Here is a 25729-nt window from a genome sequence, read left to right on the forward strand (position 1 = left end):
ACTTGATTCTTCCAGCACTCCCCCAAAAGACACTTGCAGCCATTTATTAAAGGTAAAAATAAACCAGGGAAAAGGGAATACCCATACCATTTGAAGGCTGTTGGGTACAGGATCCATACTATCAACCACACCAGGGAACCGTCATTGACCCCCTGTTAGAATAGGGGCATACTAAGGTCCAGTAATAAATGGAGCTGTCATCACATTCATCTCACAGTGGGTTCTTTAGGTCCATGTCCCCAGTTCCTAAGTATATATTCAAAATGGAACTCACACATTTGTTCTTTGACTCCTTAAACCCAAGCTTGAGAGCCCAACTAGATTCCCTGAAGATATGCCCTTCCTCTTCCTGCCAATCCAGTAAGTAATAACTTATCTCAGGGAAAATTACAGACATTACCACCACACTAAAAGGCTTAAAGAATGCAAGGAGAGCTTTCTCAATCAGACCTCCATTCAGTTTACTGGTCCATCACTTGCAAAACCTGGATGGATCATGACCTGTGTCAGTGTATTATCACACACTTAACCAAGTAGCAGCGCCAGTTGAAGTCCCTAGTACATAGTTTGGATCTACTCATTTGTAAATGTATTTTTTCCCACTCACCAGGAAGAATAAGAAGGAAGTTGTCTTTCTACTTAACAGCCAACAGCATACTTCACGGTCTATCTCCAGGTCAGTGTTAACTCTTCCAATGTGCTATAGAATGCAATTGAATGCGAACTGGGCAGGTCGGACATTCTGTAGGACATTACTTTCATTCAGAGTTTTTATGGCCTACTGTAACTCTTCAAAATGCCCTGGTAAAGCACACATATAAAATCTCACAGTAACTCAGAAGGCTGCTACACTGGTAAAGATGTTAGATGCCCAGTGAGCTAATGTATGCCGAGACATCCTCTGCAATGTGAAGGACAAGATGCTAGCTACAACCTGATCTCCTACTATTAAGAGATCAACAAAATGCCTGGTAATCATCTAGGGCTTTTTGATGTTGCACTTTCAAGTCCTGTTAGGACCATTTATTAGGTAAAGTCAACCTCTGCTAGTTTTCGGTGAGGTCCAGAACAAGCAAAGGCTCTAGTAGGCTGAGGCTGCAGTACAAACAGCTCTGCTACTCAAGTCATATGTTATTAGAGATATCTGTGGCAGGCACTAAACCACTGAGCCACTTAGGGACTCCCAAAAGATTTCATTTATTTATTCATGAGAGACACAGAGAGAGAGAGAGAGAGAGAGAGAGGCAGAGACACACAGGCAGAGGGAGAAGCAGGCTCCATGCAGGGAACCTGATACGGGACTCGATCCTGGGACTCCAGGATCACGTCCTGGGACAAAAGCAGGCACTAAACTGCTGAGCCACCCAAGGATCCCCCAACTACTGTAATTTTTGAGCTCAGGAAGAAACCCCAGGGACGTGCATTAGCCTTCCCTGAACATAGACAGAATAATGGCCCCTCCAAAAATGTCCATGTCCTAATCCCAGAGCCCATGTGAACATCCATGCTTTAATCCTGAAAGCTCTGTTTTACATCTCACAGGGGACTTTGAAGATGTGACTAAGCTTAAAGATCTTGGGATGGGAAGAGTTGCCTGGATTATCCAGGTAACTGGATTAACTGGATAACCTAAAATGGCACTTAAAATCAGAAATACATCCACATTGTGGTTACAGAGACAATAGACAAAGGGGGAGGGAGCACCAGTGTGAAAGCATAGTGACTGGCATTGATGAGGTCTAAGGAAAACCATGAGCCAAGGAATGGGCTTGGCCTCTACAAACCAGGAAAGGCCCTCAGCTGGCAGCCAGCGGGAGTCAGAGCAGCTCAGTATTAAAAGGAACTGAATTCTGCCAAAAACCTACAGAAAAAAAAAGATAATGGTCTTTGACGCTCCAGAAAGGAATGCAGCCCTGGCAACATTTTCATTTTAGCCCAGTAAGACTGTGTTAGATTAACCAGCTACAGAAATGGTAAAGTTATTCATTTGTGTTATTTAGAACATTTTATTGGGTAATTTGGGGCTGCTGTCCACAGGTAACTAGACTTCTCTGGTCTTTAGCTCTTCATCTGCGAAACAGTCTACTACTGAAGACGAAATGAGATGCAGGGGACAGCACCTGAAACACTTTAAAATGCTGTATAAACAAGAGATTATATTCGATTTAGAACTAGTCGATGTGGTAATCTCAGGGGAGGTACTTTTGATACAAATAGCCAATTACACTGATTATTTCTAATGCTTGAAAGTTTAGTAAGGTAAAGGAAATAAATAATTTCCAATTCTGTTTTGGTACATTAATGTTTAGCAAAATCTAAACTTAACAGAGTCATGAGGATACACATAAAAAGCCCTGTTAGTGAAGATTATATACATGTCACAGTAAGATTAAGAGACAGAATTATTGCTATTTTAATATAGCTTGTGTGGACAGGTAATTAACAAGTGCTACCAGAAACCAAAGGGCAGATTCCATTTCCATTTTAGTGTATTGAGTTTGATTTGATTATGCTGATTCTCAAGCACCAACAGCTACTTAGTATTATCAGTCTCTTGGTCCTGATTTCTTAATCACCCCGGTAATACAAAATAGCTGCTTATTTCTTGAACATGGTTCATTAGCTTGGCTCATTAATTTTGAAAGGTGCCACAGATCTTAAATAGGTAAGTGGATGGGCCACCCTTTGCTTTGGGAGATAATCATTTCCAAAGAGACTTTTAAAATTTGGGCCAGTTCATTCTAATTATTATTATTATTTTTTTTTTTTAAGGAAAATTGGACCTTGGCAGTTAAGCATCTTAAGTCAGGGAGTATTTGTTACAAGAAATCTAGCTATCCAAGCTAGTTTCAGTGAAGGGAGATAACTTCAGGGATCCCACAGGCAACTTCAAAGGTATAAGGACTGAAATACAATTATATTTATAAAACCAGGACTTGATCTAAGTCCTTAGAACAAATTATTTTAAGATTTGTGTGGAATCAGAAAAGACCCCGAATAGCCAGGGGAATTTTAAAAAAGAAAACCATAGCTGGGGGCATCACAATGCCAGATTTCAGGTTGTACTACAAAGCTGTGGTCATCAAGACAGTGTGGTACTGGCACAAAAACAGACACATAGACCAATGGAACAGAATAGAGAATCCAGAAATGGACCCTGAACTTTATGGTCAACTAATATTCGACAAAGGAGGAAAGACGATCCACTGGAAGAAAGACAGTCTCTTCAATAAATGGTGCTGGGAAAATTGGACATCCACATGCAGAAGAATGAAACTAGACCACTCTCTTGCACCATACACAAAGATAAACTCAAAATGGATGAAAGATTTAAATGTGAGACAAGACTCCATCAAAATCCTAGAGGAGAACACAGGCAACACCCTTTTTGAACTTGGCCACAGTACCTTCTTGCAAGATACATCCACGAAAACAAAAGAAACAAAAGCAAAAATGAACTATTGGGACTTCATCAAGATAAGAAGCTTTTGCACAGCAAAGGATACAGTCAACAAAACTCAAAGACAACCTACAGAATGGGAGAAGATATTTGCAAATAACATATCAGATAAAGGGCTAGTTTCCAAAATCTATAAAGAACTTATTAAACTTAACACCAAAGAAACAAACAATCCAATCATGAAATGGGCAAAAGACATGAAGAGAAATCTCACAGAGGAAGACATAGACATGGCCAACATGCACATGAGAAAATGCTCTGCATCACTTGCCATCAGGGAAATACAAATCAAAACCACAATGAGATACCACCTCACACCAGTGAGAATGGGGAAAATTAATAAGGCAGGAAACAACAAATGTTGGAGAGGATGTGGAGAAAAGGGAACCCTCTTACACTGTTGGTGGGAATGTGAACTAGTGCAGCCACTCTGGAAAACTGTGTGGAGGTTCCTCAAAGAATTAAAAATAGACCTGCCCTACGACCCAGCAATTGCACTGTTAGGGATTTACCCCGAAGATTCAGATGCAATGAAACGCCGGGGCACCTGCACCCCGATGTTTCTAGCAGCCATGTCCACAATAGCCAAACTGTGGAAGGAGCCTCGGTGCCCATCGAAAGATGAATGGATAAAGAAGATGTGGTTTATGTATACAATGGAATATTACTCAGCCATTAGAAACAACAAATACCCACCATTTGCTTCAACGTGGATGGAACTGGAGGGTATTATGCTGAGTGAAGTAAGTCAATCGGAGAAGGACAAACAGTGTATGTTCTCACTCATTTGGGGAATATGAATAATAGTGAAGGGGAATATAAGGGAAGGGAGAAGAAATGTGTGGGAGATATCAGAAAGGGACACAGAACATAAAGACTTCTAACTCTAGGAAATGAACTAGGGGTGGTGGAAGGGGAGGAGGGCGGGGGGTGGGGGTGAATGGGTGACGGGCACGGAGGGGGACACTTGACGGGATGAGCACTGGGTGTTATTCTGTATGTTGGTAAATTGAACACCAATAAAAATTAATTTATAATAAAAAAAATAAAAAAATAAATAAATAAAAAATAAAAAATAAAAAAAAACCAGGACTTGAGAAATGAGAAAATTTTATCCACCTTTTATGGAGCTTTTGGTCTTTACCTTCTGCTTGTCTCTAAGTGCTTTCTCCACCTATATGCTGATCTCTTTTTTCTACTGAGAGGCAGGCATACACATAACTAAAGTCACTGTCTCAGGCCAACTTCCATGCCACTGAAATCAATTGTACATATTATTTCTTCCCTGATAGCACTTTTTAGTTTAAGTGTAGAGAATGTGATTGATTGCTAGCTGGTTAGAGAATTAGATACTGTAAGTCGGATGGTTACTCCTAGTTCAAGGAGCTGTCGTGTTGAGGTACACAGTCCATATTTGGCTGTAGTGGTCTCCAGCTTCTAAGTGGGGTCCTCCAAGCTCCCAGTAAAGAGTGTATGGGGAGGAAGACACCTTCTTTATATTTAATCTCACTTAAAGGTTTAGTTTTTTGCACTTGAAGAAGGAGTCAATTTCCTATTAGTAAAAAACCTTAGTCAAGGGCATAAAGCTAACTTCAAAGCATTATATATTGCCTTCTTTCATAAAGAACTAATGAATTAAGCTAGCAAAAGATCTCATCTCCAACATACATGTCATAAATATTGTTGCAAGTAATAATTTTTGTCCTTTCTTAGTTTATAATTCTAATCATTCTACAGTCATTTCTGTTAAAAATATGAATAATATGTGTTCAGAGTTGGGATTATACCAAGGTTGCTGTTTTTTCCCTTAAGAAAGAACTGATATAATGCATATCACCTTGGATGGTTGTAAAGACCATATGGAAGTATTTTTCTGCTTTCTGAGGGAAGCTTCTGGGACATCTAGTATCAAATATATATTGATTTATAACTAGTAAATCAAAATCAAGTAAAATTCAAGTTAGCAATAAAAACCTGAGCTCACAGACTCTAAAAACAAAGCCAAAGCCAAAATCTAAATTCCCCCTTATAGGAGAAACTCTGTCCTGTTTTATCTATGGTGCTTCATTACAAGAAACAAAAATGTTATTATGAGCAATGCTACTAGAAATTTTTATGAGCCTGGTAATCTTGTGAGAAGTATTTCTAAGGCTGCTTAAATTTTAGAACTCCAATTAATTTGAAGTTTATGGAGAAACTGATTACAAAAGGATTTTTTCTTTTTTATAGATTTATTTCTTTATTTGAGAGATAGAGAGCAAGTGAGAGTGAGCAAGAGTGCAAGTGAGGGGGAGGGGCAGAGGCAAAGAATCTCAAGCTGACTTCCCCCTGAACTAAGCACAGATGTAGGGTTTGATCCCAGGACTCCAAGATCATGACCTGAGCCAAAATCAGAGTAGGATGTCCAACCGACTGAGTCACCCAGGTGCCCCATGAAAGTATTTCCTGGTAAAATTTTGAGACTGGACCTATTAGCCAGGACAATAAAGGACTAGGATAAAAGACTAACAGAAAGGCCATCAGCTTTCCTGAAGTTCCCTTCACTAACGGTTTCTATTTTTTCTGATCCAATAAACAGGATAAGGGACATCAAGGATACAAATGACTGAGCTGCTCCTCCTTGGTGTCTCCTGTTTTTCATGGAGGGGCCTCGGATCTTGCGTACTTACGGTAAGGCTGCATGGACTGAATAAGCCACAAAGTCAGGAAAAAAACAAAACAAAACAAAACACCCAAACTATGTACTGTTGTCTTTTGTACTTTCTGCTGGAGAAGAGACTAAAGTAAGCTATTGCTTGCTGACATCATGGTAATATAACACCATGTTCTATTTCTTTGTCACTAGGCCTTTGGTATACCTGCCCATGACTTACACAGAACATTATTCTTTTGAGTTTCATTTCAGGAAATTGAAGCCCTGAAAAAATAAATCTCAAAACACTATTGTCAGGCTTTTCATTAGGACACAACACTGGAGCCAGACAGACTGAATTTAGATCCTGGCTCTGCCAAGCTATAGTATGTTTGTCAAATTTTTAGACCTCTCTTTGTCTCAGTTTACTCAGCTTTGAAATCAAAATAAAATGACTTCTGATTCTAAATATAGTCAGATCCTCTCAAAAAATCCCATAATAATGGAAAAATGTATATAACATCTGTTTGGGGCATTGGACAACCAACAGCAGAATGCTGTGGTCTATGGGTAATGGAAAGACACATGAAATATTTCATCCCAGCTCTCTGCTTGAAGACACTTTCCCAACTAGTATTTTTAAGTGGAAAACAAACGGACATCAATAGTCTCATTATGCAAAATAAAGAGATGGGTTTTGGGAATGCTAAGGTGAGTGAGATTTGTAGGACACAAATTCAAAGTAGAAGGAGCTGGGTACATAAACTCACTGAGGGATCCCCTTGAATATTTGGCTGAATACTCAACTATGTCAGGTCAGAACAAGATCCCATGAGATCTGGAAAAAAGCAGCTAATAGGGGACAGTGAGGTGAATATAGGTTCTAGATATTGTTCTGGGAAACATTGAGATTGGAATTAGTGCAGAGACTTCACTGAAAACCCTGGACATTTCACTGCTATCCCAGAAAAGCCTACCATATGACTAGGGTTCATCTAGTCTTAGAGTCAGGGATACTTTAGATGCTCTAACAAGCTAAAAACCAAGTTTCCACAGGGATAAAATGGATCCGTCCATATATTAACTATATGACACAATAAGTCTCAGTACTCTCTTACGTAAGATAAATTCGCTTTCAAAACTGTATCATTGAAAATGTTTGGCACAAATTAACAAGAATGTCATCTAAAATGAGAATAAACAATCAATAGACATAGACACAGAGATGTCACAGATGTTGAAATTAGTACACAAGGACTTTAAAACTGCTACTACAATATCTAAGAATGTTTAAAAATGTGGGTATAATAAATAATCTCAGAGAAATCAATACTATAAAGCAAATGATGTTATTCAAAGAAAAAAAATACATTACTCGAATTGAAAATTTTCCTGAATATACTTTCATTGGTACATGAGATACCAGAGGATCAAGGATCAGGAAACTTGCCAACAGGTTAATAGAAAGCATTCAACCTGAAGCATGGACAAAAAATAACATAACACAACACACAACATAAAATAAAATAAAATAAAATAAAATAAAATAAAATAAAATAAAATAAAATAAAATAAAATAAAATAAAATAAAATAAAATAGACTCAGAGACCTGTGGGACATTATCAGGTGGCCTTACATATATGAATTTTGAGTCCCATAAAGGGAGGAGACAGGGACCAAAGGGAAGACAAATATTTGAAAAATAATGATCATAGTTCTCTGAATTTGTTGAGAATCATGAACCCAAAGATCCCAGACATTTGACAAGTCCCAAGTAGATTACACATCATGAAAACCACACCCAGGTACATAGTAGTCAAACTGCTAAAAATCAAAGATAAAGGGGACATTTTCAGAAGTTAGAGAAAAAGACACATTTCATATAAGAGAAGAACACTAAGAATGAACTTTCTTTCTCATCAGAAATAATGTAAGCCAGAAGACAGTGGAACTACAGTGTTCAAGTTATGAAAGAAAAGGACCAGTGTAGAATAAAGAAAGATGGAGCTCAGTGGAAGTGAAGAGAAAATCTACAAGGAGACCCATGCCATTGTTACAATGTCAGTTAACTTTTGACAAAGGCATTATGGCAATTAATTCCAACAGGGGAAGGTAAAGTCGTGCTTTTTATCCCCCTAAATTAAATGATGCTAGAGCTGAAACTATGTGGGGAAAAAAACAAAAACAAAACTTTAACACCTACTTGATACTATACTGAGAAAAGGAAAAGTTAAGATGGCTCATAAGCCAAAACATAAAAGTCACATCTATAAGGTTTCTAAAAGAAAACATAGGAGACTTTCTTTATTATCATGGTGTAGAAAAAAAATTGTCTTATCTAGCACACTGAAAACATTCAAGCTGAAAGAAAAAAAAAATGACAATTTGGACCTCATCAAAATTTAAAGCTTCTGCTCAGTAAGATACTCTGTTAAATAATGAAAAGCAAAAAAAATAATAATAATGAAAAGCAAAGCCACACGCAGGAAAAAAAAATATCCTCTGTGTGTGTGTGTGTGTGTATATATATATATATATATATATATATATATATATATATATATATACCTATTTCTGACAATGGATTTGTAACCACAATATACAAAGAGCCCTTACTAGTCAATAATAAGAATACAAACAGTTTCAGTTGCAAATAGGCAAAGGACTTTAAGAACAGATGATTTGCAGTAGAAGACAAACGGTCAGTAAGTGAACAAAAATATGGTCAACATCACTATTCATCAGGGACATTCAAATTAAAAGCAAAACAAGATATCACTACATACCCATAAGCATGGACATATTTAAAAAGGGTGAGGACACCAAATGTTGGCGAGAATGGGGAATGATTGGAATTCCCATACATTGTTGGTGGGAACATTAAATGATACAAGCACTTTGGGAAGAAGCCTGGTTGTCTCCTATAAAATGAAACAAGCACCTTACCTATGGCCTAATACTTCTAATCCAGAATAGCTCGAAACTGGAAAGAATACAAATGTCCATCAATAGAAAAAAGAGTTAAATGGATGGTGGAGTACTCACACAATGGCTTGTTATGTTATGTTTATATTACTATATTATGTGACATTTATGTTACAAAAATGCATGAATCTGAGTCAAAGAAGCCAGGCACAAAAGAACACACACTTTGGGATTTCACTTATATGTAGTTCTAGAACAGGGTAAACTATAGGGTGGTGATAGAAATCAGGAGAGTGGTGGTCTCTGGCCGTGGTTCAGGAAAGGGAGCTTTGCTACAAAGGGCATGAGGAAACGTCGTGAGAGTAAGGACAGTTCTGTATCTTATATGCATTTATCCAAACTCATTTTTCTATATGTACATTATACTTCAATTTCTTTAAAAAATTTTTTTATTGATTTATTCACAAGAGACACACAGAGAGAGACAGAGACATAGGCAGAGGGAGAAGCAGGCTCCCTGAGGGGAGCCCGATGTAGGACTCGATTCTGGGACCCCAGATCACGACCTGACGCTCAACCACTGAGCCACCCAGGTGCCCATCATTATACTTCAATTTCAAAAAAAAAAGAGGTAACCATAGCAACTACTTTGTGTTGTACAAGTTAAATAAGCTATATATATATATATATATATATATATATATATATATATATATATATAATGCTTACAACAGTGTGATATATTAGGAGTAATTTAGAAGCATTAGGAATTACTATTCTAATTAGTGTTATTATGTCTAACGCCCTATTCATTTAATGTACGACAAGGGGCTCTCACAGGTATTCCAACCAAGGAATATATTTCAGAATGTTAGAAATAATACCTCCCGTTGTATAGAGTAGGACTTTTCTGGTATTAGCTCTGCTGTGGAAAAGGCATCACAGCTGTTTCTCCTCATGAAACCTCTTGACACTGTGCAAATCTCCCATCTGCCAGCTGACTTCTAGATGGTTCAAGGTTTTCCTTTCCATTCAATTATCTGGAATTTTAAATACAAGTAATGAATCCCTTGATCAAATGCTATAGGATCAGACTGCTTTGATTGGGCCCTCCCCTCCAGAGATCCTAAGCTTCCACACAATGGAACATCTAAAGCACATTTAAACAGAACATGAGGTCGTTTAGAAGATGGGTTTTGTGGTAATCACCTCAAAACCCGTAGCCTCAAGCATTCATCCAATGGAATCCAACAAGAAAGACCTTCTACCTGAACTCTCTAGGCCTGTGCTTCATGGACACAGGGCAGCCGCGCTAACATTTCAGCAAGATGCTGGGCTGTGAATATCAGACAATTACCTTCTTCAAGTGACAAAGAGAAACCAAATGTTACAGTGATGATGATACTAAACACCAGGGCTAATTTTTTTTTAATTTTTATTTTCTTAATTTATTATTAATTATTATTATTATTATTATTATTATTATTATTATTATTATTATTTAAGGAAACGTGTTTTTCAGGCCTCTGACTTGGCAAGAAAACAAACACGGGACACCTGCTGATGAGGCAATTGTGAAGAGTTGAAGAGGACTATTTCCCACCGGCCGTTGACAGTGTGAGCCAGCTGAAAATCATTTCTTGGGGGTCCTGTCTGTTTTTACAAAGGTTTCCAAGTTAAAAACATTCTATCCCCCTGGATGGTACAGGTTCCACTGCTGGTGAATGCTTATGAAGCAGGCAGGCGCTCAGCGGAAAGATCAGAGGAGACGAAGGGACCGAAAATATTTATTAAAGTAGCAAAAAATGGAACCATACTGTAAGCTCTAATCTGCTTTGGTAGAATTCTTTCGCTTTCTTTAAAAACCAGATGTAATAAATGTCCCCCAGTTGGCTGGTAGTAGCCTCATTACCCCATTTCCACATAATTGCTGGGTTTGATCAAGCAAAACTGAACAGCAGCTGGCCCAGATATCAGTTGGAGCTTCCATTTTAGGTAAAGTTTGCAGAGCACACATTCTCCCCATTACACCCCACCTTTATTTCCTGTGACACGGACCCTCCAGACCAGACGTGAATCCATAAAAGTAATTTTAATATTCTATACGTGCATTTTTATATTTACAACAAAACAAACAAAAAATCTTAGTTTTGTGTAAATTTGGTAAGTTTCTTTTCACACATAATATCATTTCAGGCACTCATTTACCAGACCCTTCTTATCATTCAATTAGAGTAGCTCTAAAAACGCATTTTCTCTGAAAATGCTACACAAAATTGGCTCGGGTGAGGTATCCCTGTAAACCTACAGACTGATTTCAGCAAAAGTCAACCTACAGGCCCCCAAACACCCACCAATCCAATCAAACCACACACCAATAAAACTCTATTTAGAAACCTCAGCTTTTCACCTTTTTAGAAGGTCAGTATGCCCACCACTAAATTGTGCAAGATCTATTTAGGCAAGACAACAAAGAGCAGAACTAAACAGACACATGCACAAATCCCTCATCAACGAATACCCTATAAAGTGAACACCTAACATTTAGCTTTTGATAATCAAGGCATCCATTCCAAAAACGTCCATCTGGAATCAACATATTGGCAACTATTAGGACACAGCTACTAATAAAAACAATTAGATAAGAAACCAGGCGGCCCCAACCCACGAAGCTCCCCTCTTAGAAAGCCCTTGGGTAACCTCGCAAACCGACCACAGTAGTGACCACCAGCCCCCCTCCCCTCCCCCACCATCCTGCTTTTCCCTTCCCACATCTCAATCTGGGATTGGGATTAAGTTTTAAATTTTAAATTCAAAGAGTTTTAAAACTCCTAAGTTTTAAATTCAGCAAAGGCATCCCATCCTTGTACCCTAAAAAAGAAAGGCACCCCTCTGCTCTCCCTCACGCCATGTGGCCCTTGGGTACCTGTAGAGAATAAATCTTTTTTTTCACAGTTCCTGGGTGCATGTTGAAGAGCATCTTGCAATCCTAATAAGAACCACAAGAGGGATCCCTGGGTGGCTCAGCAGTTGAGTGTCTGCCTTCAGCTCAGGGTGTGACCCCCGGGGTCCTGGGATCCAGTCCCACGTCGTCGGGCTCCCTGAGTGGAGCCTGCTTCTCCCTCTGCCTGTGTCTCTGCCTCTCTCTGTGTCTCTCATGAATAAATAAAATCTTAAAAAAAATAATAAAGAATCACAAGAGCTGATTCCCCTAAGACACGGGCTTGAGGAGTGGACTGTCTGCAGAGGCTAGTCATTAGTAAGTAGAGGCCCAGGCGCGTGCCCAGGAGGAAGCCGACACCCAACGAAATTCATTCCCACTGTTTTTTCAAAAATCAAATCAAAGGACATGCTTCTTAAACTACAACTTAGTTTTATACAAAAATCCAAAACAAAACAAAACAAAACTGCTTTGAGCATGCAAATATGTCTTCAGTGTCCCACTAATTGTGATAAAGTTTTTGCCAAATCTAAGTGAAGTAGCTCGCAAATGTATCGCACAAATGCCATACACGTCTACACACATCTTAATAGCACAGATCAGAAACACCAGCAGGACCACAATTTCTCTTAAAATGTATTTCAATTAATCTCTAGAGGTACAGTGTGTTGGGGAGGGGGTGCCTCATTGCATTTGCACCTTTTTATTTATTTGTTATTAATTATAAAAACAGAGTAACCACATTTTGACAATTGGGGATGAGGAGAAAAAGCCAAAATATATTTGTAATTAGTCTAATACAATCGGTGTTTTCTCTCTCTCTCTCTCTCTCTCTCTTTTTTTTTTAAAGAAAAGGAACCCTCTTCCTGCTGGGAAAATATGGAACTCATTTCACACTTGTTGGCACACACTCACGTGGCACCACGTAGCTAATCTTTTAATATGTCACTCCCGTGGTTGGGGATGAAGACAAGCTAGCAGTCCGACGAGCACTTTCATTTTTAGTATTGTCCCACCTGCTGGCACTTTGGGACGTTTTTTCCCCAAAGCCTCTGAAGGCAGAAAGCACCGCTTGGCCTTCTCACAACTATTAAATTGCTGTAGACCGTTTCTCCTTGATTCCAGGCAGCACCCCCTTTGCAGGTTCATTTTGCTTTCTCTCCTTTCTTAGCGTCACAACTCCTTATAAGAAAAGTTTTTCTTGTACTTATTGAATAATCTTGACTGACTCACTGGTCCAAATAATGTTTTAGGCATCAGAAAGGACCACTAATATTTCAATACAACTTACTAATCATTGAGCTTTCTTTTTTTAAAGGATTATGTTTATTTATTCATGAGAGACACAGAGAGAGACAGAGACACAGGCAGAGGGAGAAGCAGGCTCCCTGCAGGGAGCCCGATGTGGGACTCGATCCCATATCCTGGGATCATGCCCTAAGCTAAAGGCAGATGCTCAACCCTGAGCCACCCGGGCGTCCCTCATTTAGCCTCTTTAGAGCTGAATATTCCCTATCGCCTCCCTGTGACTTGGTTTCCTCATGCACAAAGGCAGCGATCAACTGGATCTACCTGAAAAACTACAAACTTACAGTCAGTACCTAGTGCCTTGCAAATCAGTGCCTCGCCCCTTGCAAGTCAGCACCTAGCTCTTCGTAAATCAGTACTTTGCCCCTTGCAATCAGCACCTAGCCCCTTGCAAATCAGCACCTAGCCCCTTGTAAATCAGCACCTAGCCCCTCACAAATCAGTACCTCGCCCTTTGTAAATCAGCACCTAGCCCCTTGCAATCAGCACCTAGTCCCTTGCAAATTAGTACCTTGCCCCTTGCAATTAGCACCTAGTCCCTTGCAAATTAGTACTTGCCCCTTGCAATCAGCACCTAGCCCCTTGCAAATGAGTGCCTCTCTCCTTGCAAATCAGCACCTAGCCCCTTGCAAATCAGTACCTCACCCCTTGCAATCAGCACCTAGCCCCTTACAAATCAGCACCTTGCCCCTTGCATTTAGCACCTAGCCACTTTTTCTCCTGGCTAAAAGTGACCTTGCTACTTAGAGCCCCCTCCCTCGGACGCCTCATCCCACAGCAAGCTGACTTCTATCCCCACTCACTCCATTGCACCTTCTCTTGCCAGGTGACCCACCCACCCTGCTTGCTAAATCCATTAAGCACGATTCAATCATTATTTAATGTGAGCTCTTGGAAACATTCTGTACTGTGCGCTATTCTTCCTGGAACGCTTCCTCTCTCGCTTCCACGGTGCCCTCACCCCCCAGGCCCTCCTCTGACCTCTCTAGCACTCTCTTCTTCAGGTCTTATAAGTCTTTGCCCCCCAAGATGTCCCATCCTTACTGTTACCTCCTACTTCCAGCATCATCCTCTTTTTACCTGGGTTACAAATTTGCAGCCTTGTTCCTTTTTTTTTTTTTTTTTTTGCAGCCTTGTTCCTTGTGATCCCTCCCAACATTGCCGACAGGGCCATCTTCTAAAATAAAAATAGGACTAAGTGTTTAATTAAGATCCCTTGAAGTTTTATGTTGCCCTCAGGGTAAAGTTGAAAATTGTTTAACAGTTTGCAAAGTCCTGCTTACTTTCTGGCTTTAATTCACCATTCCTTCTAGGATCCTGTCTTCCCAGCACATGTGAAAGGGCATTCTTGTGAGCGAGTTGTTAGGCCTGTAACCCCCAGCAGCTGCACCCACTGACACCTGCCCCAGAATACACCTGCCCTCCTCACTGTGTCCCCATTCATTTGCTTATCGCTTCATTATTTAGTCTGGGGCGAGCTGTTACTTTCAGGACAGGGTCTGGGACTTGTTTACCATTATAGCCTAAGCACGGTGCCCGGCCCAGAGGGGCACATTTCATAACTGCATCCGGGTGAGCTAACCACAGAATGATCTTTGAGGTTATTTTAAATAATGACATTCGGTGATGCTGAGCAATAGGATTAGTATTATGGTCATGATTTTCTTGAAGATCTTCCATCCAAATGAGCTGTGCTCTGTGAGGGTTGCTGGGCATGGTGAAGTGGGTAAAGTAAAACTATTTCTTACCCTCTTTGATGTATCCAATCTCAGATTTTCTCTCTCCCTCCAACAGCAGGCTGGGACTTCTCCCACTGGGCTCCTGGATTTACACAAAGTCCCTCTGGTGTTTTTTTTTTGGGAAAGATGGTAGAAAATGCTTATTTTGCCATATTGATGACATCCTTCCCAGGGTTTCTAGTGCACTCTTGATGGCTATTTCTGGGGCGTCCAATTTCACAGCATTATAGATGATGCTGCCAAGTGCATTGTTGCTCATGGGGTTTTTGTTTGTTTCTGCATAAGTATGAGCATTTCTTTAGGATATATTACTAGGAGTTGAATTGCTGGACTATCGGGATATACCTCTTCCGCTTTACTAGAAATGGCCAAATTGCTGTCAAAATTGCTGTTGAAAATATACATTCCCAGGGCACCTGGGTGGCTCAGTCAGTTAAGCATCTGATTCTTGGTTTTGGCTCAGGTTATAATCTCTGGATAGTGGGATCAAGCCCTGAGTCAGGCTCTGTGCTCAGTGGGGAGTCCACTCAAGATTCTCTCTCTCTCTCTCTGTCCCTCCACTTGTGCTTGCTCTCTCCTTAATAAGTAAATAAATAAATGTGTGTGTGTGTGTGTGTGTGTGTGTTCCCATCAGTAGTATTTCAGTATATGAGTGGCCCTGTTGCTCTACATCAGGTACTTTTAGCCCTTTTCATTTTTACCAGTCAGAAGTCACATGTTGGTTTTAAGTTGCATTTCCCTGAGGTTGCATTTAGTTTTTCCCTCCTCTGACTTCCCTATTCATTTCTACATGTCCTGTTGTATTGTCCCCTTCTTCTTGTTAATTTGAAAAAACTTTTTTTTTGGGGGGGGGTCTGGATAATATTTGTTTTATTTTTGATTGTGTACCAAGCAAATAGCTTCTAGTCCTTGGTGACTTGTCTTTTCATTTTGTTCATAGTGGCTTTTGATTGCAGAAGTTTTTGCTTTAATGTAGTCAATGTGGTACTCCTTTCCTTTGTTGCCTATGATTTTCCTGTCGTTTCAAACTCTGAATTAATAATCTTTATGTTCTTTAAAAATTTTTAAATATTGCTTTTCACAAATTATTAATCCATTTAGCATGTGGTTGGCGTAATATATAATGATGATTGTTGTTAATGTTTGGATAACCTCTTCTTTTAGCACCATTATTTGTTTCTTTGAAATACTTAAACACATCATTTCTATATATATATGTGTCTTATTAATTACTTGTTAGTTTTTATTAATTGTTTATCTCTGTACTCATACCACCCTTCTAAAATCACTATTTCTTTATAGTAAATTTTGATTGCTGGTAGGCATAGTCTATCTCATTATTCTTCAAATCTGTGTGGTCTATTCTTGGGTCTTTGCTGTCCTGTGAATATTTAGAATCAGCTTGCTAAGGGATGCTTGGGTGCCTCAGTGTTTGAGTGTCTGCCTTTGGCTCAGGTCATGATCCTGGGGTCCTGGGAGTAAGTCCCACATCAGGCTCTCCATGAGGAGCCTACTTCTCCCTCTGCCTGTGTCTCTGCCTCCCTCTGTATGTCTCTCATGAATAAATAAAGTCTTTACAAATCAACTTGCTAAATTCCATGAAAAAAACCCAGTGCAAATTTGATTAGAATTCAATCTGAATTGAATATACAGATTAATTAGGGGAAAAGTAATGATAATGAATCTTCCTGTATAGGAACCTAGTAAGCCCTTCAGATTATAAATATCTTTTAGGGAACCCCGGGTGGCGCACGGTTTGGCGCCTGCCTTTGGCCCAGGCAACCTGCCTTTGGCCCAGGGCACGATCCTGGAGACCCGGGATCAAATCCCACATCGGGCTCCCGGTGCATGGAGCCTTCTTCTCCCTCTGCCTGTGTCTCTGCCTCTCTCTGTGTGTGACTATCATAAATAAATAAATTTTAAATAAATAAATAAATAAATATCTTTTATATTGTCTTTCAATAAGGTTAAAACATTTCTTTGTACATGTCTTAGGGATCTTTTGTTAATTCCATTCTTTATATGGTGAATGAACAGGTAAATGATGCATGTTGCTATTTGTTACAAATGTTAATGTCTTTTAGAAATTACATTTTCCAAGTCTTTGTATAGGTATTTTAAAATTGATTTTATATCCAGAATCTTTGATGAACTCTCATTGATTCTGATAATTTGTCAGATTTCTTGATTTTCTAATAAGACACATCTTTCTTTTTGATCGTTAATACTTTTATTTCCTTTTTGTTTTTCTTATCAGCTCTTTAAAAAAATTAGAATTCAACTGTACATCTACCTGGTCTTTATCATTTTTAGTGGGGAAATGGGTCAGTTCCACAAATGTTAGCTCCGGGATGAGCCCAGAGCTTATAATATTTTTGGGGGGGTTCCTTCTCTGATTATCTTCTCATCATGACTACCTCTGACAATGTAACTCTCTGTAGCCCCCTGTCCTGGTCCTCTGAACAAAAAAGTGGGGGTTTTAGCTTCATACCAGCCATTGTGCAATTTCTCTGGCAGTGTGTTGAGGTAAAGCTGCCAGAGAAAAGAGAAGAAGGAAAAGAATGATTTCCTTCTGTACACTCGCTGGACAATAGGGAATCCTTATCTCGTCTCTCAGATTTTTCTCTCAGGTATTTAGGTATTTGTGTGGTACTGGCTGCTGCATGTAGCTGCATGACTAAGACTTGCCTGAAGCAAAGATTGGATAAGAAGAATGTAGGGTCACCCCAGGGATTTCTCCCAGAGCCTCTGTCTTACAGTGACCCCTACAACCTACTTCATAGTCCTCAGGCCAGAAAAATAATTTCAGAATTTTTCGTATCCCCCTCTCTGTTCCATAATTCTGAGTGCTCTAGGGTCTATGCCTATAGGTATAGGAAGGGGGAAAGAAATCCAGGAAAATATCTGCCATATTGGTATTCTTGGTATTTTGATTTTTTCCCTAATCTGCTTTTCTTTCAGATTTCCTGCTTTTCAGGTTTTCTGATTCTCAGAGTTCTCACATAGCTGTCTTGTGCATCCTATTCAAGGTTTTTTGTTGTAATCAGTGTGTGCGTGTGTGTGTGTGGGGGGGGGGAGGGTAGAGATTGTTTACTCCATCCTAGGTGGAAGTAGACCTCCACACTGCAATATCTCATCCGGATGGAAAATGGACAGCACAACTTCAATGACTAAGTTGCCCTGATCTCAGCCCAACTCCAGACTGTTTACCTATTTTTTTTTATTTAATTATTACTTCCCATCTATTCTCTCTTCTATTATGGATCTTCTGTTACTCTTTCATCAGCCCTTCCCATATCGTATAATTTCCTTCATAATTTTCCTACCTTTGTGGCTTTTTTATATATTGGGAAATGTTTTTCCACTTTCTTTCCTAGAATACAAATTTGGTTTCTATCAGCAAATATCCTCTTGCTTAATTATCTATCTACATGTAAAGTAAGAAATTTATTTTAACTTAGAAAATCTTTTTTTTTGTGAGGCACCTGGGTGGCTCAGTGGGTTAAGGGTCCTGGGACCGAGTCCCTCATCAGGCTCCCTGCTCAGCAGGGAGTCTATTCCTACTCTTCCTGCTTGTGCTATCTCTGTCAAATAAATAAATAAATAAATAAATAAATAAATAAATAAAATCCTTTAAAAAAAAGAAAAGCTCTCATATATCTTTTCTATCAATTCTTCAGTGGGATTCACCTCTTCTAGATGTTTAGCTTGGTCTTTGTCTTAGCCTGTTGAGGCTGTTATAACAAAATACTACAGACAGAGTATAAACAGTTATAAACAACAGAAACTTATCTCTCACAGTTCTGGCGGCTGGAAGTCTGTGATCCAGGTGCCAGCGTGGTTGTATTCTGGTGAGGTCCTCTTCCAAGGTTCTTGGCCAGAGCCTTCTGACTGTGTCCTAACATTGTGGAAGGAGGCAAGGGGTCTCTGTAGTGTCTCTTTTATAGGAACACTAATCCCATTCATGACCTAAGCACTTCCCAAAGGGTCCAACCCCTAATGTCATCATAACCTTTGGGAGTTAGTATTCAACCTTTGAATTTGGGGGGACATTCAAACAATAGCTGTCTTCCTCCATCAGATTATGTTTCCTTCAGTGAGTTTTAATTTTTATTTACCTTCCCATGGTTTTCTGAAAGCACCTTAGGCTGGTAGGCTCTCTAGAGCCAAGAAAATGACATCCGCATTGAGGAGTAAATATGGTGGGAAGACAACCTTCAGCCTTTTCCACACACCTGATCCTGAGATCAATTCCACTAATCAATGCAGGTGTCATTCAAGTCCACTGGGCTAAGCCTCCTAGAGCAATCCACAAGCAGCTGCAGGTAGATGTACAACTTCTATTTGTTGGGACTTACAGCCTTTCTGCCTCCTGAATAGCCCAAAGGAACCATGTTCATATTCAGCTCCTTTCTCTCTCTCACCAATTTTCATGCCGGTTCACCCAGAGGTTATGGCTGACTAACCATAGCTGGTGACCTCTGAAGGCCCCTCACTGGTTCTACTATTCCAGTTTTTGTGTTACATCACAGAGAATGTTGGGATGAAGAAAGTCAGGGGAGGGCACCGAGCACTCCTGAATGCCCCATACTTACCTTCTCAATCTTCAATGCCCAGTTACAAACCAATAAATGGCCCGTGAAGTTTGTGGACACTGACTTCAAGTTAACAATTTTGATTTGTTTCATTTGGCAGAAATTACCTCATTTCAATGACTTTCTTGATTTTGTCACAGTGTCCTATTAAGGAGTAATAAACTATCAGCTCTTTAACATTTATTCTCCAATGCTCTGCCTACATCATGTAAAACATATAAATGGGAATGTGCTCGTTTTTATTTTCACATATGTCTTGCACTAGAGTGTGCCTCAGATTTACAATGAGACAGATTTCTGAAAAATGATTTTCTAAATTTCCAGAATCTTTCTTGTAAATATGACAGTTTTCTATTCTAAGCAAGCAGGGTATAGAACAATTGGTTGTTTTTCTCTCTGGTAGGCTATGAAAGCAAAACTTTTACTTTATGGAAAAGAGACTGAACCCAGGGAAGGACAAATAACTTGTCTGGTTGTTGAGTTATACACAGGTGGGGCTGGGCATGAGGAGGGGACTCTCATGTTCTTTCTACATAGCCACGTTGGAGCAATGAAATGATTGAGAGATGGTCACAGTTGATGGTTTCAGATAAAGAGAGGAAGGGACAGAAAGACAGGTAAGAGACAATGTAAGGTACCTCTCATGTTAGCAGTTTTGCCAACTCAATCCTTAATTCTGGTGATATATAATGGCAAAGAGTACGGTGCTTCTCATATGTGGTTATCTTAAAAAAAATTTTTTTTAAGAGATAGAAGTTAATTGACTACAGCCCCAGGGAGTGGCGGTCAGGACAACAAGGGAGAAACTGCTCTATGTGGTCATCTTGTTTGGGCATCTTTCTAGCAAACAGAATCTTAAGCTGAAATCTTAGCTGAAAGCATGTCCAAACAGGCCATTTTATCATTTCAGATACAGTCTACTGGCCATACAGGAAATAAAAAGTTTTAGGGCACTTAGACAAAGGGAATGGTCTCATAAATTAAAAATAAATAAAATTAATGAAGTTTATCATTAGCTTCCCAAATCTCTTCTTTAATATTTAAAATATTAAAACATATAATATTTAATTATTTAATGTGTTTTAGAAACTCCCCCACATTTGTATTTATGCTTCACAAGGTATTCTTATATTTATGATCTTGTTTGACTTTTCCCCTGTCTCTTATCTTCCATCAATTCATTTTCAGCCAGGATCACATATCTGGAAGGTTCACAGTGGTTGATTTTATTCTTCAACTTCTTTTGACAACAGAACAAGCTGTATTTTTATTTTCCTAACACCCACTACCAAAACGTTAAAGGAGAGTAAAAGTAAGAAGAAAGAATGAAGAACTCCTTACATTCTCTATACTAGCAAAAGATTTTCTGAGGAAAAGAGTTGCTACCAGGCATTACTTTGGTGCACTTACATGTTACTCTTCTCAGGATATTTGCTTAGAAATTTGATGCTTAATTGTGCAAGAAAGGATTTGTCTCTATTAATGGAATTTATACCCAATATGTTGGCTTTAAAAGCCAATAAATGGAGCAGTTATTTGAGGGAACACCTGGTGGACTGATTGTATTCTTCTCTGCTTACACTAACCCAGAGGAAAGATGACTGATGGCTGGAAATAACATTGCATTTGTATTTTTTTTTTTTGCGTTTGTACTTTTTTAAGTGCACGGTCCTTATAACCTCATGCAACGATTCTTAAACTAGCTACAAGGGAAGCCAAGCCCTAAATGGACATCGAACATTGAATGATAACACCTATTTATTAGATATATGAGTCCATTCGAAAGTCATAGATTTATGTTTTCTATTTATGTGTTTGTTCATAACAGCGTAAATCAAATGTTTATAAGAATGGCTGTTGTTCCTGATGAAGCGGTGTGCTCGCAATAATTGCATCATCTTATTTCACTGAGAGGTGACATAACTACCTTTGCTTTATAGCCAATTTAATGCTTCACTGCAAATGTGCTTTTTCCGCCTGGAATTGCTACTAAAAAATACCAACCCCCAGTGTGTGGAGCTCATTGGGATCTTAGGAGAGTTGCGCTAGTTGGGTGATTTATATTTTATGCTAGTCATAATTGAAGGGCTATATAGAATAGTTTTATTTTGAACTGGTTGGACAAATATTCATGTTCTTACACAAATATTCTTCATAATAATGGGTCGTTTATTGGTGCAAACTGGACATAACATTACTCATATTCCAGACTGGCTTCAAAAAGGTTTATTAGCTGGCATGTTTGAAGAATGCTGAGGAGGCCAGTAGTTCTTTATCAAGGAGGTGTTCACAGCTATTGAAACCATTATTTTCAGACGGTTTCACACTAAGCTGGAAGTGCTTTCAGCATGGCCTTTTCCCAGCTGGAGCTGGGTATGGTATTTATTCATTCCCTCAACAAATATTTAATGAGTGTATGCTATGTGCCAAACTCTGTTCTGGCTCGTGAGGATACAGCAGTGAACAAAACAGGCAAAATCCCTGCCTTTGTAGAGCCTATTTTTAGCAGGGAGACTGATTATAAACAAGGTAAATAACATGTTAGATACTGATCAAGTGCTAAGGAGGAAAATAAAGCTGGAAAAGCTTGGGAAAGGGATTGCAATTTATGTAATGGGACCAGGAAGGCCTCCCTGACGAGGTGACTTTTGCACAAAGGTCTGACAAATTGGAAAATAAGCCATGTGGATAGTTTGGGGAGGATAGTTCCAGGCAGGAGGAGTAGCAAGTGAAAAAAAAGCCTGAGGCAGGAGCATGATTTGGTGTATTTGAGGACAGTGAAGATGAGGCCAGGGGTGCTGAAATCAGGCAAACAAGAGAACAAGAATAGAGGGTGAGCTAACGATAAGCACTGGGGGTACACACTAGGTGGGGCCTTGGAGACAATACTTCAGTCTCTTCAATTCAAAAGAAATACTATCTAGGGCAAATTAGGCATTCCATTTCTACTTTCAACAGATATTACTGATGCTGGAACATTTCCTGGGTGTCAGGAGCAAACATATATCTTCCCATTAGCACGGTAGGATACCTTGCTCTGCTTTTCTTAATGAAAACGAAGACTAATGTTTACTTGGTGTTGTATCTAAATTTCCTAATAGAGATAAATTCTTGAGGAGTTATAATGTACTTGGCTCTCTGCTATTTCTTTATGGCCACAAGCAGAAAGCCTCTCTCCCTCTGCTCTCTTGGAAACAGGATGCAAGATGTTATTACTTTTTCCATATTGTGTTATTTCCATGTCAAATAACTGCTTGAGATTCAATGATTATGGCTTTGACCAACATAACCTCAGTCCAGTATTTAAGATCATTCACATAGTGAGTGCTCAAAAAATTATATGGCATTGAAGGGAATTAACTTAATCCTGAGTGTAGATGACTTGATTCTCTTTGACCTTGAACAGCAAATAGATGGGGACTTTTCAAGCAGTTCCTATAATATATGAATGCTTAGGGAGGGTGTTTCTGAAATGGAAAACTGGAGGTAGAAACACATTCTAACTGCTCAAGTTCTCTCATGTTAGGATGGCCAACTCCTCCCCTTCGCTCCTTCCCATTATCATTTATTACTATATTGCCTTGGGATGTCATTTTTCTACCCAACACAAGCACCACAAATAAAGAAATCATGACTGTTTTATAATTGTTCTATCCCCATTGTTTAATGTCATGCCAGGCCCATTTTAGGCACTCAGAATATTTATTGAATGGATTAATTCATGAATTTAAATATAATGTATTATTCTGACTTCCTTCCAAAATTCCAAAATTTTCACCCTAGGAACCCAGTTCAGGATGCTCTGCTTCTTGAAAGATTGCCTGAGTCTGACAACAGTATAAGCCTAGGATGGGTAAGGAATTGGCAAGCAGTCATGCTTTCAATATGTGGACTTTGGGGGTAGTTTCTTGAGAAATCCCATGGAGGGAGCGGATTCAGACACCTGACTCAGACTAATCTGAGTGGCTTGTGAAAACAATAACAACAACAACACCCCAGAAATCAAGAGGAACAGTAACTTAGTAAGGACCTTGTGACTAGGAAGGTCATGTACATGGAATTTTTACAGGCTAAATTGCTCTTTCCCACTGTCATTCTCACCAGAGTTCTCATCTTGCCCATCCTTTCTTCACTGCTTAGTACAGATGTGGTAGAAATAGCATGGAATTCCTGGTTCCCAACAAAACCACAGTTTATTCACCTGTAACAATGAAATTAAGACTCCCTACCTCATAGGTTTGTGCAGATTACGTGAAATAAGATATGTCAAGGGCCAGGGTAGATTTTGGTATATAGATGCTCCTTGAAACTCTGCTTCCTTCTCCCTTCAAAACCTGCACATGGTGGCCGAGAGGTTATTAGCAGCCTTTGTTCCTTCCTTCCTACCATTCCCTGGGCCTTGTGTGCCTATGGGATGTTTAGAGTTGAAAGGCTCTGAGTTATACGTAGAAGTAGGTGGGACATGGGGGTGTGGAGGAAATAAGAGAGATGGAAGGAGGGAGGAAGAAGCAGAGTCAAGAACAGAGAAAGGTAAGTGATGGTTCAGGTTTGATAGGATGATTAAATAGCTTGCTGATGTGACTTCTAGCTTCCAATATTTTCTCTTTCTAGTTCAATCTTCACACCGCAATTAGTTATTTTCTCCATTGGCTCTTGCCACTTCCTAACCACTCACCCCCATCCCAAATCCATGTTTATATCCTGGTCACAATCCATATGCTCTCTAACTTTACCAGATTGCCCACTATTCCCTAAAAGTACCACAAATTTTTCTGCCCTCATCAGTTTGGGAATGTCCTTGCCTTGTTTGAATCCTGCCCAATCTTTTAGTCTTAGTTTAAGATACAGGCTTCTTCAGGGTACAGATTCACTTGTTCCAAGCTTCCTCCTATAGAACTCGGTGTATACTGTGGTTGTTATATTTGGTTTTTTTGGACTTACATTAATAAAGAAAAAAGCAGGTTATTTACCATCTTAATCTCTGAAGTTCTGAGTCTGTAAGAGAAAATAGAAATAATAAAGAATGAGAATAGTCACAAATTAGCTGAAAACTTATAATAATAACTCCAATGCTTCTCTCCTTATATCATAAATGATCTCTATCTCTCACCATGATATCTTTATATTTTCCTTCTGGTTGGGAGATGCTGCAAACATTTAATACAATTCAGACACAATGTGAATACATTGCTGTGAAATTTCAAGAACTACAAAAAACCCTGTGGAAATCACAAAGTCCAGATAAATGCGAAAATCACTCACAAACTGTTGACAAGATGAAAGGCTGAGAGAAAACTGACAAAGATGATGACAAGAGTATTAAAGGAATAATTTGCAGTCATTTGGAAAATTTATGAAGCTGGCTAACATTTTTACAAAGGAGGTCCGCTTTATGATAGTGTTATAAGAATTTAAATAGAAAGCGAAACTATCGTACTGTACCTTCTGTAGGAAAAGTACAAAACTCAACACATGATTTATTCTTTGTTGCAATTATATCCTCTATTTTGTTAAACGATAAAATAAACATTTCTTTCATGTTTTGAGTTTCCTTTTTTATTTTTTTATTTATTTTTAAAAATATTTTATTTATTTATTCATTAGAGACACAGAGTGAGAGAGAGGCAGAGACACAGGCAGAGGGAGAAGCAGGCTCCACGCAGGGAGCCCGACGTGGGACTCGATCCTGGGTCTCCAGGATCCACCTTGGGTTGAAGGTGGCGCTAAACTGCTGGGCCACTGGAGCTCCCTAGTTTCCTTTTATAAAGATTAAATCCAGGCCAAAACTTAAAAAAAAAAAACCAACTGTACTTACTCTGAATTTTTGTTCCTCACATTAAGAAGGTTTTCCTGGTACCATTTATCCTAGGAAAAGGGACTCCTCTGTAGTTAGTTATTTGTAGACCTTGGGAAGTCATCAGAATGTCAGCTCCATGAAAACAAGTCATGTTTTCACCAGCTGACATAATGTCTTCCATAGAAACATTAATGTACCAGTTACTGTGAGCCAAACACTGATCTCAGCACTTTACAAATATGAGCCCATTTAACTATCAACATACTCTTTTAAGGTAAGAATTTCTTCATTTTCCAGATGAAGAAAACTAAGGCACAGCTGAGTTAAGTAA

At 39.1% G+C, this 25729-nt stretch overlaps 1 long non-coding RNA gene across 1 annotated transcript in view; it reads left to right on the forward strand.

Moving 5' to 3' along the window:
- Positions 1 to 6059: 6059 nt before the first annotated feature.
- LOC129514149 (uncharacterized) overlaps positions 6060 to 25729 on the forward strand; it is a 56997-nt gene continuing 37327 nt past the window's right edge. Inside the window, exons 1-2 of the long non-coding RNA XR_008665352.1 lie at positions 6060 to 6130; positions 10541 to 10635. This is a non-coding gene — a long non-coding RNA (uncharacterized LOC129514149). The remainder of the gene's footprint in view (positions 6131 to 10540; positions 10636 to 25729) is intronic.

Source organism: Nyctereutes procyonoides, unplaced genomic scaffold (genome assembly GCF_905146905.1).
Source record: "Nyctereutes procyonoides isolate TBG_1078 unplaced genomic scaffold, NYPRO_anot_genome, whole genome shotgun sequence".
NCBI lineage: Eukaryota > Metazoa > Chordata > Mammalia > Carnivora > Canidae > Nyctereutes > Nyctereutes procyonoides.